Raw genomic sequence first — 15,295 nt, 5'->3', positions numbered from 1 at the left:
GAGAGAGAGAGAGAGAGAGAGAGAGAGAGAGATGGAGCAAAAGAGAGAATTGCCACTGCTGTTATTCACCGTCTCTATGAATTTTTAAAGTAATCGTGTTACAACATGATCCCGTATATACGTAACATACGAGCAAAAGCTGGGTGCGGCACTTAATACTAATCAACTAAAATGTTAGATTAAGTCACTGTGTGTTACACTCCAGTGTGCTGTGATTACGACAAATCATCACACTGCGTGCAGTGTACTGTGGGTCGAGTTAGGGAAGCTACGATGCCGCTGATTCTCGTTGCACAGTCTACGTGGTTCGTTTCAAGTCCGGGTCAGTGCCGAGCCGTCAGTGCCGAGCCGTCAGTGCAGAGCCGTCAGTGCCGAGCCGTCAGTGCAGAGCCGTCAGTGCAGAGCCGTCAGTGCCGAGCCGTCAGTGCAGAGCCGTCAGTGCCGAGCCGTCAGTGCAGAGCCGTCAGTGCGGAGCCGTCAGGGCAGAGCCGTCAGTGGGTCATTCCTCTTACGATGCTTGGTCGTACGGCTCGCACGACGGTACGACTCTGCGAAACGAGAAAAAAAGCATCACGTTTGTGAATTTTAAAACCCTGCTCGTACACGTCATTTAACTCGCAGCTGACATTTTAGCAGATACGACAGAGAGATCGTATAGTCGTATATAATAATCGTGCGTAATCGAGGAGATATCGTGAGATACAGTCAGAATAGAAAAGTAATCGCAAAAGGATAATAATTGCATTGAAATCGCTAGCGATCGAAGGGAAAACATCGTATCAAATACGCCTGCTTAAGATTACAAATTTATATTAATATTTTTTATTTTTTTTATCTATTACGTAGTTAACGGTCACGCGCAGCCAGACAAAGCTGCTGTGTGTTACTCACGGTGGAGCTAGTCGCTGACAGGCGGACGCCGCTGCTGCGAACCTGAGCGCGAAGCTTCGTTAGTCCGCTCTCAGCATCCTCCGCCCGCGTCTCAGCCTCCTCCAGCTCAGCCTGCGCCTTGCGGTACTTGGCCAGGTTTATGTTGGCTACCTCCTCGGCCTCCTCAATCTGCCGCTTGTACAGCTTCGCTTTTCCGTTAAATTTCTCGATCATGTCGACGAGGTGTTGCTGGTACTTTTTATCTTCTTCGATCTGCGCTTGCATCTCTCTCACCTGCCGGTCGACCTTGCGGAAGTTCTTCTGGGCTTCACCAAGGCGGCGCCGCTCAGCATCCAGCTCGCTCTCCAGCTCGCGCACGCGCTGCTCCAGCTTAGCGATCAGCTTCTTGCCTCCCTTCAGTACGTTCCTTGCGGCCTCGTAGCAGACGCACAGACGGTCCTTGGCTGCAGCTTCCTGCGACTTGCAGCACTGTCGTGGGTGCGCAAGTGCTCCTGCTCCTGCCAGTACTCAGCGAGAGCGCGTCGCGTTAGCCACGCCATTCGCCTTCAGTCGTCGGCGGACTTAATCTCGTTGAGGTCTAGTCGAGGTCTGCCTGCATCGTCGTTATGTCTCCTCGCTTCCTCTTCACAGCCGCTCAACGGAAGTACCCTGGCTTGCAGATCTCGTTACGGGTCGTTGGGCGTCGTTGAGTCTTCCCTCCACGGCGCGGCGGTGGGCGGCTTGCTTAGCGCGTGCGCGTTTCTCCGCTCGGGGCGCTGATGCGCGTTGCAGCGGCGCTCGCTGGACTCCAGATGCCCTCTCGCAGCTCGTCGCTTGGACGCCGCTGCTCTCTGTCACCTGTCCGCCTAGGTCGACGACGTTCCGCCTGAGCTTCTTCAGCATTCTTCTGCGGCGTCGGCGTTCTGACGGTTAGGCGCCATCTAGCGACACTTCCAGCTCGTTGCATGTCGTGCGCTCAGAGCTTCTTGCGCATAGCGCAGCGCCTCAGCTTGCCGCGAGACTCGCCTCGAGGTCGCGCATGCAGGGATCGACGGCGCGCTAGGGCGTTGCGGACGCGTCGTCTCAAACTCGTCGTCTCTCGTTTTGAGACGTCGGTCGACTCCTGGCGCATCTGCTGCAGCTCCAGCTTGCGCGGCACGAACCTTCGCTCTCCGTCTCGAGCGCCGCCCTCGAGCCTCCCTCCAGCGCCGACTGGCAGCTCCTCCCTTCTCCTGCTCCAGGCCTTCTGGCGGCCTTGTCCATCTCGTGAAACATTCTTGCCGCTTCCGCAGAGCTGATCGGTAAGGTTCCTAAGCTCAGTCGGTGCAGATTTCTCAGCCTCCGCTTTAAAGCGATTCATCGAGTCCTCCGCTCGATCCGACGACGCTTCGCTTGATGCTCGCTCGATAGACTGCGGCATTCAACGCTGGAACCCTCAACTCGGCCGAGATATCATCGCTTTCTGCTTCCACTCCCCGAGCGCTCTTGTTGAAGTTGGCGTTGTCGCTTCTTCTCGCGCAGCATTGGCATTCGCGGTCGCTGCGTCTACCCAAGCCGCCCATGTCATCCAAGGTCGTTCGTTCGACGACGAGTCTTGCTCTTCTCAGCTGATTAATCTTTGCCTGCAGCGACTCGTTGTGATCTTGGCTCGCGACAAGCTTGGCCATCAGTTTTGCGTCTACGAAGAAAAACGACGAAAATAATCAGAATCGATTCTATTCGATTCACGGGCAACGCAATATTACCCTGCGACCAAAGATGAGCAGTAGAGGACATGTACTTTTTTAACGCGACACCTACACACATAACTTACGCATGGCTCATGCACGCGCGCAACTATGAAAACGCACTTGATCTCGTCGATCTCTGATCCAGCCCCGCCCAGACCCTCCGCCTCGACGCGTGCCCGCAGAGTCTGGTAGTCGCTGCTGACTTTCGCAAGATGGCGTTCGGTGTGGTACTTGTGGTCGATCTCTTCAGCGAGTTGCTCCCGCAGCTGCTCGGTGTCGTGCTGCGTGTTGTGCAGCTGAGCCTGCAGCGCTGACCTAGCCTGGTGGTGTGGCAAGTTACACGGATACTCATGGCATATGGATGTCAACTGTTGCGTGGCAAGTATAATTAAAAGGTTGCGTGGCGAGTTAGACGCAGGTTAATGTCAACTGTTGCGTGGTAAGTGTATTACTAGGTTGTGTGGCAAGTTGTACGGATGTTCTTGTCAACTCTTGCCTTGCAAGTTGTACGGATGTTCTTGTCAACTCTTGCCTTGCAAGTGTAAGTAGTAATTGGTATGCCTGCTGTAATGTCTTGTATTGCTCATTTCAACTGTATACATTTATGGTTACATCCTAGAGTAAGGAGCGCTCAGAAAAACTTTATAAACTTTAGATGAAATGGTATACAGATGAAATACATGAAATTATGGAATAGATTACATAGATGAAATCACGAAACAGAGGAGATTATTTAACAGATGATATTTTTAACTATAGTTTATATTAAAGTGATCTCCCTTGCTGTAGGCCACAGTCCACGTGGCTACTGACCTTGGATTCCTCATCCGCTTGATTTCTTGCCTCTTCCAGCTGATGGGTCAGCTGCGTCTGTAGACGGTTGAGCTGATTGATCTGGGATTCAGCCTCCTCGATCTGCCGCTGGAGGTCGTTAGTCTCGTTAGCGAGGCGGCTCTGCTGGCCTGTCAGACCGTTTATGGTGCGGGAAGACTCGTCAAGGCGCGAGTTAGCCTCAGATAGCTGGATCTCTAGCGACTTGACAAGCTTGTCGTTCTGTTCCTGTTAATATGGGCAAGGTTATGGTCATCATCACTGAATGACTGACTATAGATTCATCTAATGCTCATGCATCTCCGAACATGCTGGCAACAACAAACCCATGCAGGAACTTGTAGGTTTCTGTATCGGAAGTAATTATTTCTGCATATATAACTACAGTAACTATATACCTTGACTTTTCTGAGTGCTTGAACATTGTTCCTTGCATCATCTAAATCAATGTTGAGTTGTGCTTTTTCCTTGTCATTCCTTCAAATATACAACACATAATATAGATTTCATGTCATCTAACATCTATTAGTCGGCATTGAGCAATTCCCCTGATTACTATCAAATACTTTTACGTTTTTACGTTAAACGTTTCCTGTAACTTTCGTAAATCATATCTTAATGCTATATATTGTCGTATGTGCCTGGATGTGGTAATGTATTGCAATCTGCGGCGTTTAAGCCGCGTCACATACTTGGCCTTCATCTTGTTCATTTGCTCGATCTGTTCGCCCATCTCAGCCACGACGTCGTTCTGCTTCTTACGTAGCATTGACTACGTGTCGTGCTGTAGAGCTTTGCTCTTCCAAGTCTCACTCCTAGCTTCGCATAACTCGGCTTACTCGCTGTATCCCTGTTCAAATTCGACCTGGGAATACATCAGCTGGCGTAGGGCGGGAAATTAAACGAGATCCTCAATGCAAGCGCTGAGCGTCAGCGGGGCGCGGACAGTCCATAGAAATCGCGCAGCCCAAATAACTTAAATTTTGCTTGTTATAATAATTGTTATTCGGGGCTGCCGGCTCTCTGTACAAGTCAGGTCAGGATATAGGTCAACGCAGGTAGGTTCGTGGTGTTTGCTTCGTACTGCGCGACTGGTTGCCGGCACGGCTTCCTCCATGTCGCCGTCGACAACTCCTCTAGTTCGTCATACTTGAGGTCAGCACGTTGTTTCTCCACCTTGGAGCGAGCCGCCTCTCTCTGCTTCGCAACTCCTATCCTCACACTCTTCAATGCGCGCCTGTTAGACATCACATACAAAAAGTTTAATTTGTGATCGATGACAATGGGCACTTTTACTTTAAAGCATAACATGTCAAAGCATATAGAATAGCATAGCATAACATAGGCATAGCATGCTCATGCGATACACGATAGCGATAGCATAGCATAGCCTAGCATAGCATAGAATAGCATAGCATAGCCATAGCATAGGCATAGCCATAGCATAACATAACATAACATAACATCAGCAAACATAGCATAGCATAGCATAGCCTAGCATCGCACAGCATAGCATAGCATAACATTGCATATCTTGCATAGCATAGCATTGCATTGCATAGTATAGCATAGAATAGTATAGCAACGACCTGGAACTCTTTTATCTTCTTCTGCAGCGAGCGAGCGAGCGTCTGCTCATCCTCGCATTTGATTCCTAGTCCGGCGTTCTCCTTCTCCTGTCTGTGTAGCTTCTCGTCCGTGTCTCTGTTCCTGCGCTCCATCTCCTCGACGGCCTCCTGCGACATCTTTAGATCTCCCTCTGCTTCCTCTTGCGCCTTCTCCGTATCGACTCTCAGCCTTCTTCTCTCCGCTCGTAGACGTCTCATCGTCGTCGAGACTTTGCCCTCCAGCTTGGCCTTCAGCTTCGATAAGTGGTTGACCTTGTCCTCCTCCTTCTGAAGGTCACCTTGGGTTCGCTATGAATTGATATACCGTTCACTATACGATTGTCTGCTGGTATTAATAATAATAATAATAATAATAATCACATAATAATAACATCATAGACATCAATACATAATTATCACCGCCAAGTTGGCAGGAGGATTGTTTTTTTCACCGGGCGTGTGTTTAACTGTTTGTTGGTTTTGTGACGTTGTGGTTTGTGTACAGGCCTAACTGAAAAAGTTATGGTACGGCATTGTCATAAAATTTTCAGGGATAGGTCAGAAATCGCTAACTTAGAATTTGATGAGATTTTGGTGGTGATGCGGATCAATTAAATTAAATTCATTATATTCATTAATTACATTATTTCGGATAGGTGCAGAAGTGGGGTAATTAGAATTGATGAGATTTTTGGTGTTGATCCGGATAACCAATTTAATTAAATTAATTAATTAATCTATATAATTAAATTATTAGGATAGGCTCAGAAAATGGGGTAACATTTAGAATTGATTACATTTTGGTGGTGATCCGGATCCAATTAATTAATTAAACTAATTATTAATTAATTAAATTTTTGGATAAGGTCCAGAATGGGGTAACTTAGAATTTAATTACATTTTTGGTGTACATCGCCGATCCAATTAATTATGCAATTATTATTAATTATAAAAAATCACTTTAATTAATTAATTATAATAAATACAATTTTTCACAATGAGCTAGAATTCAGCTGCCTTGCGGAGGTCTGTGCTCTCCGACGTGCTCTAAAGTTATTATTATTATTATGTGATTATAATGTTTTTTATAAACACTAATTTGTGTTTAGTAATATACTCACGGGTGCTTTCTTGAATTATAAACTCGATGTCAAAGGAATATTTCATCTTGAAAGCTTACGTAGCTTCCTTGTGCAAGTTTGCAGCTGTGCGTAGTCACTGCGTACATTCCAATGGCAGGCGCTGTGTTCGCCATATAACAACACGGTGTTACTCCAGCTCGATCATATCGATCACTTACCTCTTGTGATTCCATCAAGGCTTTCTTCTCCTTGCTGCCTTTCGCAATCAGCTCCTCCTGGCGGCCGAGCTCCTCGTTCAACTGCCTGATCTGATGCTCCTTGGCCGACTTCTCGCTCTCCGTCTTCTTCAGGCGACGTTCCAGCTCCTCTACGGTGGCTCTCAGGTCGGCGCATTCAGACTCCGCCTTTCGCCTGAATCCAGCAACACCAGCATGAGAACGTGTGAAATCTACACTCTGAGATAAAAGGTTTGAGATAAAAATTATATAATTTATGATATGCTATATGAAATAAAACACTTGAAACTTGGCACGAATACATTGCTTACCCTAGTGATTAATTTTTGATAAAAGTCCACTTCGATTTTCTTTCAAAATGGCTACAAAATCTATGATGTCCGCCAAGAAACACAGGAATCTGTATTGAATCCCCTTTCTGAACTTAATGGAACTAACTCCACCACTCAACCTGGCACAGGACATAATCTACCGATTAATCTTTGATAAAGAGCCACTTTGATTTTCTATAATAAAAAATGGGCGCTTAATCTAAGATGGTGACAATTTTGATGGAGTGATTATCTGATACACGAGATCATCATGACTCGTAGTCGTGATACCTCGCGTCGCCGACGCTTAAAGTGGCCGCTTAATCTAAGATGGCGGCCATTTTGATCGACGGATCATCTAATACACGAGATCGTCATGACGTGATACCTTGCGTCGCCGACGCTGCTCGCGTTCGCCTCCTCGTCGACGACGCGGTTGTTAAGTTCCCGGATGCGCTGCTCCATCTCAGCCTTCTGGTCGATGAGGCGCGTCGCTCGCTCCTCGATGTCAGCAATCGTCTCCACCTCGAGCTGACACTTCGAGTAGAGCTCGTTCTTCTCCTTCGTCAGCTTGGCGATGGCCGCCTCGTGCGTCAGCCGCAGCTTGTTCTCCTTCTCCAGGTTCTCCTTCAGCTTGCTGATCTCTACGTCCTTTGTTTTCAGCTCGTCCTCCTGGCGCGCGATGGAGAGCAGCGGCTTCACCTTCGTGTAGAGCTTCCACCAGGGCCAGTTACGGCACTGGATGTACTTGCGCACGTTGCGCTGGATGATGATCATGCCGAGACGCTGCGCCTTCATCACCTCGTACTGCTCGCGCATCTTCTTGCCGCGCGCCCACGCCTGCATCAGCGTGACGATGCGCCTGATGCGCTCCTCTCGCAGCTCCTCCAGCCTGCCGAGCGCGCCCGCCTTGAAAAAGACCTTCGTGTGACCCATACGGTACTCGGCCGTGTTCCAGTCAAGCGCGCTCAGAATCGACTGAGCAACCTGCTTGCCATCAGAGAATCCAGCAGGGACAGCGATGGGCGCAAGTATTTGGTATCTGTTTAAAACAGAACACAATTAAAAACTAATTAAAAAGGTACTTTAAAATAAAGTGAGCGAATTTAGCAGTACCAACATTGTATAGCATTGCAATAAATTTTTTACATCGTCATTTTCTGCTTGAAAATGTACATTCTTCCCAAAAAAATTCTTCAAATCGACGTGTGAAATGTCAAGAGCTATATTTCTAACGCATGCGCTAATCACATTGATGTGTCTGAAACTGTTTCAAACGTTTTGCGTCTCCCGTTTAAAATGGACTCTCCGCACCGACTACTATCTACCTCTGCTTGAAGTCTCCGTATAGCAGTCTGTTGGGGAATCCCTTACGACAGATGCGGATGCCCTCCAGCACGCCGTTACAGGTGAGCTGGTGCAGGGTGAGAGCGGCGTCCAGCATGCCCGCCTCCTTACTCTCGTTGGGGATGATGCAGCGCACGAAGTGCGGCGCCGTGGCTCTCAGAGTCGACATCAGTCTATTGAGTTGTTCCTGGCGAGAAAAAAATAACGAAAATTTACCTTCACTCAGAGAGAGAGAAATCATAAGACCTTCATTCAAAACACACACACGCTATCACTTTGCATATCGTTTCTCTAATAATTAAATGTGGTGTTCTAGTTAAATAGCATGAGGCGACATACTCTGTAGATGGCGGAGACAGTGAGAAACCCAGATCCCTTCTTCCGCTTTCCCTTTCCTCCGGTGTCAACCTCCTCTGCAATCTTGTCGGCGAACAACTGGGCGAGTAGGGCATTAGAATGTGACCTAGCAAACAGCTGACAGACAGTGTCATTCACGGGGTCCTTGTTCTTCTCTAGCCACTGCATCACGTTGTAGTTGACGGTACCAGCGTAGTGCCCGATGCCAAAGTGTGCCTCTTTTTGTCCACCCTTTGGAGGCTTCGGCTTGACGAAATTGGGAGATTTGCCCAGATGATTATCCTGGAGCTTATCAAGGAAGGTCATATCAGTCGCTTTGGGGAACATGGATTCTTCCTCCAGGATAGCCATGACACCCATTGGTTTCTCGATGAGGTCAATACAGGCTTGTAGGTCAAGGCCAAAATCAATGAAGGTCCATTCGATGCCCTCACGCTTGTACTCTTCTTGTTCCAGCACGAACATGTGATGGTTGAAGAACTGCTGCAGCTTCTCGTTGGTGAAGTTGATGCAGATCTGCTCGAAACCGTTGTAGTCGAAGATTTCGAATCCAGCAATGTCCAGCACACCGATGAAGAACTGCTTTTTTACCTTCGTCGCGAGAGTTTCGTTAACTCTATTGACTAGCGATCTGAAGTTTCTGTCGTAAATGGCCTTGCCGAGTGCTCCGATGGCATAGAGGACCTGCTCCTTGTTCTGACCCTTGTTGACGAACTCGTTTCCGACCTTGATGCGTGGCTTCAGCAATCCCTTGTAGAGCTCGGCATCGTTGAGGCCGAACAGATGGGCAACCTTCTCTCCCGCCTGAGTGCCATCAGCTTCCGCTTGCTCCTCACGCGGCCTCTGCTTGAACGTCATCGTGCCCAGGTGCATCACGCCGGCTACCAGCTTATAGATGTTTTCCTTCTCTTGATCTAAGAAGCCGAGAATGTCGAACGCTTTCTGTTGACAGATTACATAACACGACAGTTATTGTTACACAGTATCTTATAATAGACCTACGCGTTCCCGGGCTATTTTCTGTACGTTATAAGTGAAGTAGGATATCATTGATATCAATTCGTTGATTATATTTAATTTTATACGCCATTAACATCTCCAGTCAATGTCCAAGGCTTAAATAGTACAAAGTACTGCCTCAGTTTATCTTGTAATCGCTGTAATTGTATAAGAACACATCATATGGTACACCCATTCAATTCCGTTTAATCCGTTAGTAACCGTTTCGGCAACTGGTCTCATTTTCCTCGTGTGGAAAGCAATTGTTTGAGTTTGTCATCAGATGGCAGCAGGGAATAGGAGCCGGTAATTCAAAACTTGCGTTGCTGTAAGTGTAATTACAAATCTTAAACAAAGCAGCTGCAGCTTACGTCCGTGTCTCTCATCTCCTCGGCATCGTCCACGCCTTCGATGTACGTCTTGCCTTGCGCGATGAAGTGATACGTCTCTATCGGTTCGCTTAGGAGAAGCTTATCTGGTGAAAGGAAACAAAAATTGAACCGTCGAATTTACACGAGATTTTGATGGTGCTTTCCAAAGTAATAATTTAGATGGTGCCACGTTTGTGCTTTATTGTATATAACGATGAAGGAGATACTGCGCGTCGGCGATCTTACTATCTGTTTGTCGACTGCTATCGTAGTTGGGAGTGAGAAAATATGCTGTAGTGAGAGAGAAGGGAAAGATGAGGGAGAGAGACTGAGAGTTGAGAAAGAGAGCGAGAGAGAGAAAGAGACAAACAAAGAGAGAGAGAGGGGGAGGGAGAGAGAGAAAAAAATTAGGGGGGCAGTAAAGAGCTCTGCACTAAATTACCCTTCAGGGTATCCAGGCCGCCGCTCATGATCTGGTAGAAGATGTGGTAGCTGCGCTCCATTGGCTGCTGGGCGATGACGCGCGATTTCTCCAACAAATCTGAAATCGGGAAAAGAATTGAAGCGAATTTTAATTTACTGGTCATTATTCCAGTCTAAATTGGCCATCGTTAGGGGGCGCACATGGCGGCAAGAGTCGTTTCCGCTATGCTTACAACGAATGTCTTAAGCGGCGTCTACACTATGCTAAAACCCGGGTTTACCGCATCTACACTGTTGCTAAAACCCAGGTTTACCGCATCTACACTGTTGCTAAAACCCGGGTTTACCGCATCTACACTGTTGCTAAAACGCGGGGTTTAGAGGTGGGTTTTGTAAAAACGCGGGTTTTACAGACCCGGCAATATTGCCGGGTTTTGCTCTGCTAAAACCCGCGTTTTAGTCGAGCGCCGTAGTGTAGACAGAACATGACAGAAGACGCGTTTTAGCTGCACGCCAGACTCGGCTACAGGTGGCGCAACCATACCGGGGATATGCTTGATACAACCGAAATACTTAAAACCCGGCATTCACGGAAGGTGGGTTTTTGACAGTGTAAGACGCTGCACCACCGAAAACGCGCGTTTTACTAAAACGCGGGTTTTAAAAACCCGGGTTTTAGTCTATAGTGTAGACACTGCACCACCGAAAACGCGCGTTTTACTTAAACGCGGGTTTTAGTCTATAGTATAGACGCCGCTTATATTACAATGTTTTATTTATACATATATAGGCAATACGTGCTTCGTATTCCTCTTAAATATTTCCGTGCGGTGTTAGATTATGGATGAAGTTCTTAATGCGTGAAACCTCAGTCGTGTGTGTTGCCATGCAAACTTTACGACTGAGAAACCCCAAACTGACTTTCCCCCAAGTTTTTGGAAATGATACCTATGAACAACCTCTAGAGTAGCGCGTTCTCACTTACAATTCTCTATGTCGGCTCCCGCAAGTTTGCCAGACGGCCCGAAGTGGATTCGGATGAATTTACCCTGTCGGTTAAGAAGATAAAGGATCATGATCACGAGAACATAGAGCGGAGGCCGTGCAAACCGAAGCAGTTTCTTTGCTAAATACGATTTCGTTTCTGGGTATCTTGCGTTCTCTTTCCACATAGCCCTCATAGCCCGTTGACGTGGACAATATTAAAATCGGTCGACAATGGGGAAGTTGACTACTGATCAATACGTCGGTATGCTTACGAAACGAGAGGAGTTGTCATTTCGGACGGTCTTGGCGTTTCCAAAGCTCTCCAGTACAGGGTTGGCCTGCACAATCTGATCCTCCAGCGTTCCCTGTAAGCAAGCGACAAACACAAGAACAGGATAATTCCTAACGGCAAACATTTTTCCGGATTCATCGGAATGAAAACTACGCAATCATCAAATGCTTTGTGTAAAATTGCATAGACACTTGTTTGTGTAGACAAGTTAGTAGTCCGTGTAGTCCGTATAGACACTTGAAATTATAAGGTTAATTCAAATCATGCTCCAGTAGCAGGCTAATCGTTGTTTAATCATTACCCCTTTAGAGCCAAACGTCTGCTGCGATCCTCCGGTCGTGCTGGCGGCAATGTTAGCGAAATACTGGATAACCTTCTTGGTGTTCTCGGTTTTTCCGGCACCAGATTCGCCCGTGATCAGCATAGACTGATCCTCGCGGTCTGTCGTAGTAAGAGAGGTAAGCGTGAATCGCACGCATACGTGCACGCACTCGAATACGCGCACGTGCACGCACACGCACACGCGCCTGCACACGAATACGCACACACACACACACACACACACACACACACACACACACACACACACACACACAAACAAACACACACACACGCGCGCGCGCGCACACACACGCACACTTGCGTTTGCACGTACGCACGTGCGCATACGTAGAAAGATCGATTTCGACGCATTAAATGTATTCTGCCTGTTTTAGACGAGCTTTACACTGCAAGGGCTACATGTTAGATGTTTAGATAATTTAGAAATATTTTTTTAACATGCGCGTTACGCAATACATTTACATATATATTCAAGAGCTAATTTACCTGAGCTAATAATACCATATAATAATGTATTAATAGCTCTTGATATATGGTATCTCGTTTGATTGTCTACATACTCATCAGCATTTCCGTGTAAGCGTTGTCAGCGATGGAGAACAGATGAGGTGGCATCTCGGGCCTTCTCCTGCCCTTGTAAGCTTCCACGACCTCTCTGTTATAGATCGGCAGTCTCTTGTAAGGGTTGATCACCACGCAGAACAATCCCGAATAAGTCTGCAAGTGTACGAAATGCATACATCAAGGTATAGCTCATGTTAAACGCTCGGCTGCATCGATGTGATTGCGGACGTGATGACTGTACGGCAGTTATAGAGGTTATAGAGAGGCGGACTCACGTAGATCATCCAGGCGTGATAGCGCTGTCTCAGGTTGTGCAGCACAGAACCCTCGTTCAGGTACGTCAGGTTGGCCATGTCATCGGTCTTCTCAAACTTCGGAGGGTTGACTTGTTGTACGTCGTCCTCTTTAAATACGATCTCCTGCACATCGCAAAATCGAAAAACTCAAGATAAATATGCGGTTAACACTGTATCTATCTGTTAATGTATATTTGCGTTATTTTGCCACATTTGAATTATCGATTATCACGTCTCATTAGAAATGTAGCTTATTGTGGCGTTGTAAATATTTTGTAAAATAATATAAATAAATAAAAAAATAATAATATGTAAAATAATCTTGTAAACAATATAAATATATCGCCGTATCTTTATTGGATTGTATTTCTTTCTTCGTTGATTCCAACTAACCTCTCCGTTGACGGTAACCGTCGTTTTGCCGTCTTCCGATTTCACCTTCTCTCCGATGAGAAAGCCATCTTTCTTATTCGGCACCCAGCACATCTTCTTCGCGTCGAACGGAATGTTCGACTGCTCGATGCGCATCTGATCGGTCGGCTTCAGGAACTGCCATGGGTCCTGCTGCAGCAGCTCCTTGGCACCCCACGGCAGCGGCAGCGCTTCCTTCAGCATGGCGAGGGCTGGGTGGTTACCGAGGGTGTGCGTGCGGACGGGCGGGTGGCGCTACTGAGGAAAGTGTGGGTTTAGGAACAGCAGGGTGGGGTTACCTCGAAAGGGCGGGATACGCTATGAAGGGAGCGGTTACCCACAAAAGGGTCGTTTTAGGAACGGGGTTGGGTTAATGACGAAAGAGTTGTCTTATGAATAGGAGGATGTGTCTACAGACGAGAGAGTGGGTTTAAGAACAGGCGGATGAGGGTTTGTACTGAAAAGTGTGGTTGCGAAAGGTACGTCGTGATGCTAATAGGAGATTGAGTAAAATGGCGTGATGATGCGTTTATGATCCGGGGAGTGGGGTTACTAAACATAAAGTAGGTATACGAATAGGAAAGCAAGAAATAAGGACGGAAGGGTGGCGCTATTTATCGAGTATCTGTGTTACAAACGGGAAGTTGGGGATATGAACGGGAAGATGAGGTTGAGGGGCAGGAAGACGGGGACACTGACGGGCACCTGATGTCGTGAATGGGCGGTTCACTGACGCGCGGCCGAATACACACACACTCGCACACACTCAGAACCACAGCGCGGAACCTGCAACATGGATAACACACAGACTGTATCACCGTGGTTAGCTCTACGAGTCGTACTCTGCCTCGTTCTACGTTTGAATACGATCTGCATTTTTTCCTAAAATCTCGAGACGTACTTCATGTGTTATTAGAGCTAAGAAAGCTCATCCTATATTAATTTTAATACTGACATGCTGCCTTGCAGGACATACATAGATTACTGATCCTAATAACATTCATTATAATTGTTATAATTATTAAATAAGTTAATAAATAAAGTTAATTTATAAGTTGAATAATATTTAAACATATTAATGATAATAATTATTATTATTGAGCATAACATTTATAGTATATATTTACTATGATTATGGTTATGTTAAGTATTATATAGTATATAGACTGATGCCAACCAATTTTTTCATGCTTGCGTGTTACCACACTCATCTATACTAAATACTCACAGTGAAATCGGACAGCGTCTCCAGCGCGATTGCCGCATTCCTGGGCTTTATATTGTCGCCTTCTGACATGCGCACTACGATCAACCTCCCAAAGAGCTTCATCCTGGCGCGATGTACACGTAACGCGAGCTTCTGCCGTATATGGAATGCAAGCCTGCTTATCAATCGTGAAGCCTATGTCCTCCACGAGGGGGCAGCAGGAGCGTACGCAGTCAATACTACGCTCGTGAAGTATTCGCTCAAATTCGACACGTGTCGACACTTGGCTAACATTAACCCTAGTTGTTTGGATGCAGGCGGTGCTAACACGGCGGCGATTCATGAACATCGACTGCTACTGTGTGAAGAACATAATTAAAAAGCGCGAGCGACGTTGGGAGCGTGCCTGGCAGCAATATGCTTACGTTTTATAGCCATCGTCGGTGGCTTTATTGGGCCCGTGTGCGAGAAGTCGAATGTTGAGAATCGCAGAATACATGCTGCACAAGCCACATTTAATTGCATCGTACATGACGTCATATAAATAAGATCCTCTGTGCGCGTAGAGCATTGGGTTGTGTGTGTGTGTGTGTGTGTGTGTGTGTGTGTGTGTGTGTGTGTGTGTGTGTGTGTGTGTGTGTGTGTGTGTGTGTGTGTATCGTGCGTGGCGTGTGTGGGTGTGTGTGTGCGTGTGCGTGTGTCGTGTGTGTGTGTGTGTGTGTGTGATGTGTGTGTGTGTGTGTGTGTGTGTGCTGTGTACATGCGTGCGTAAATGGTGTGTGTGGGGAGGGGGGTAGACACATGGTGGTATCATGACGTTGGAATGTAAGAATTCGTAAATTCGAATGCAGCACTATCCTGGACCAGCTGCAGAATACACACACGCGCGCGCGCGCGCACACACACACACACACACACACACACACACACACACACACACACACACACACACATACACACACACACATACAAACACGACAAACCGCAACGCAACGGCAGACGACACACACCACACACCACACACACACACAG

General features: G+C 47.0%; 1 pseudogene; it reads right to left on the bottom strand.

Moving 5' to 3' along the window:
- Positions 1–378: 378 nt before the first annotated feature.
- On the bottom strand, positions 379–14,386 carry LOC106811527 (annotated as a pseudogene).
- Positions 14,387–15,295: the final 909 nt, after the last annotated feature.

The sequence above is a fragment of the Priapulus caudatus genome, unplaced genomic scaffold (assembly GCF_000485595.1).
Source record: "Priapulus caudatus unplaced genomic scaffold, Priapulus_caudatus-5.0.1 Scaffold548, whole genome shotgun sequence".
In the NCBI taxonomy this organism is placed as follows: domain Eukaryota; kingdom Metazoa; phylum Priapulida; class Priapulimorpha; order Priapulimorphida; family Priapulidae; genus Priapulus; species Priapulus caudatus.
This window is presented reverse-complemented; position numbering and strand designations above follow the sequence as displayed.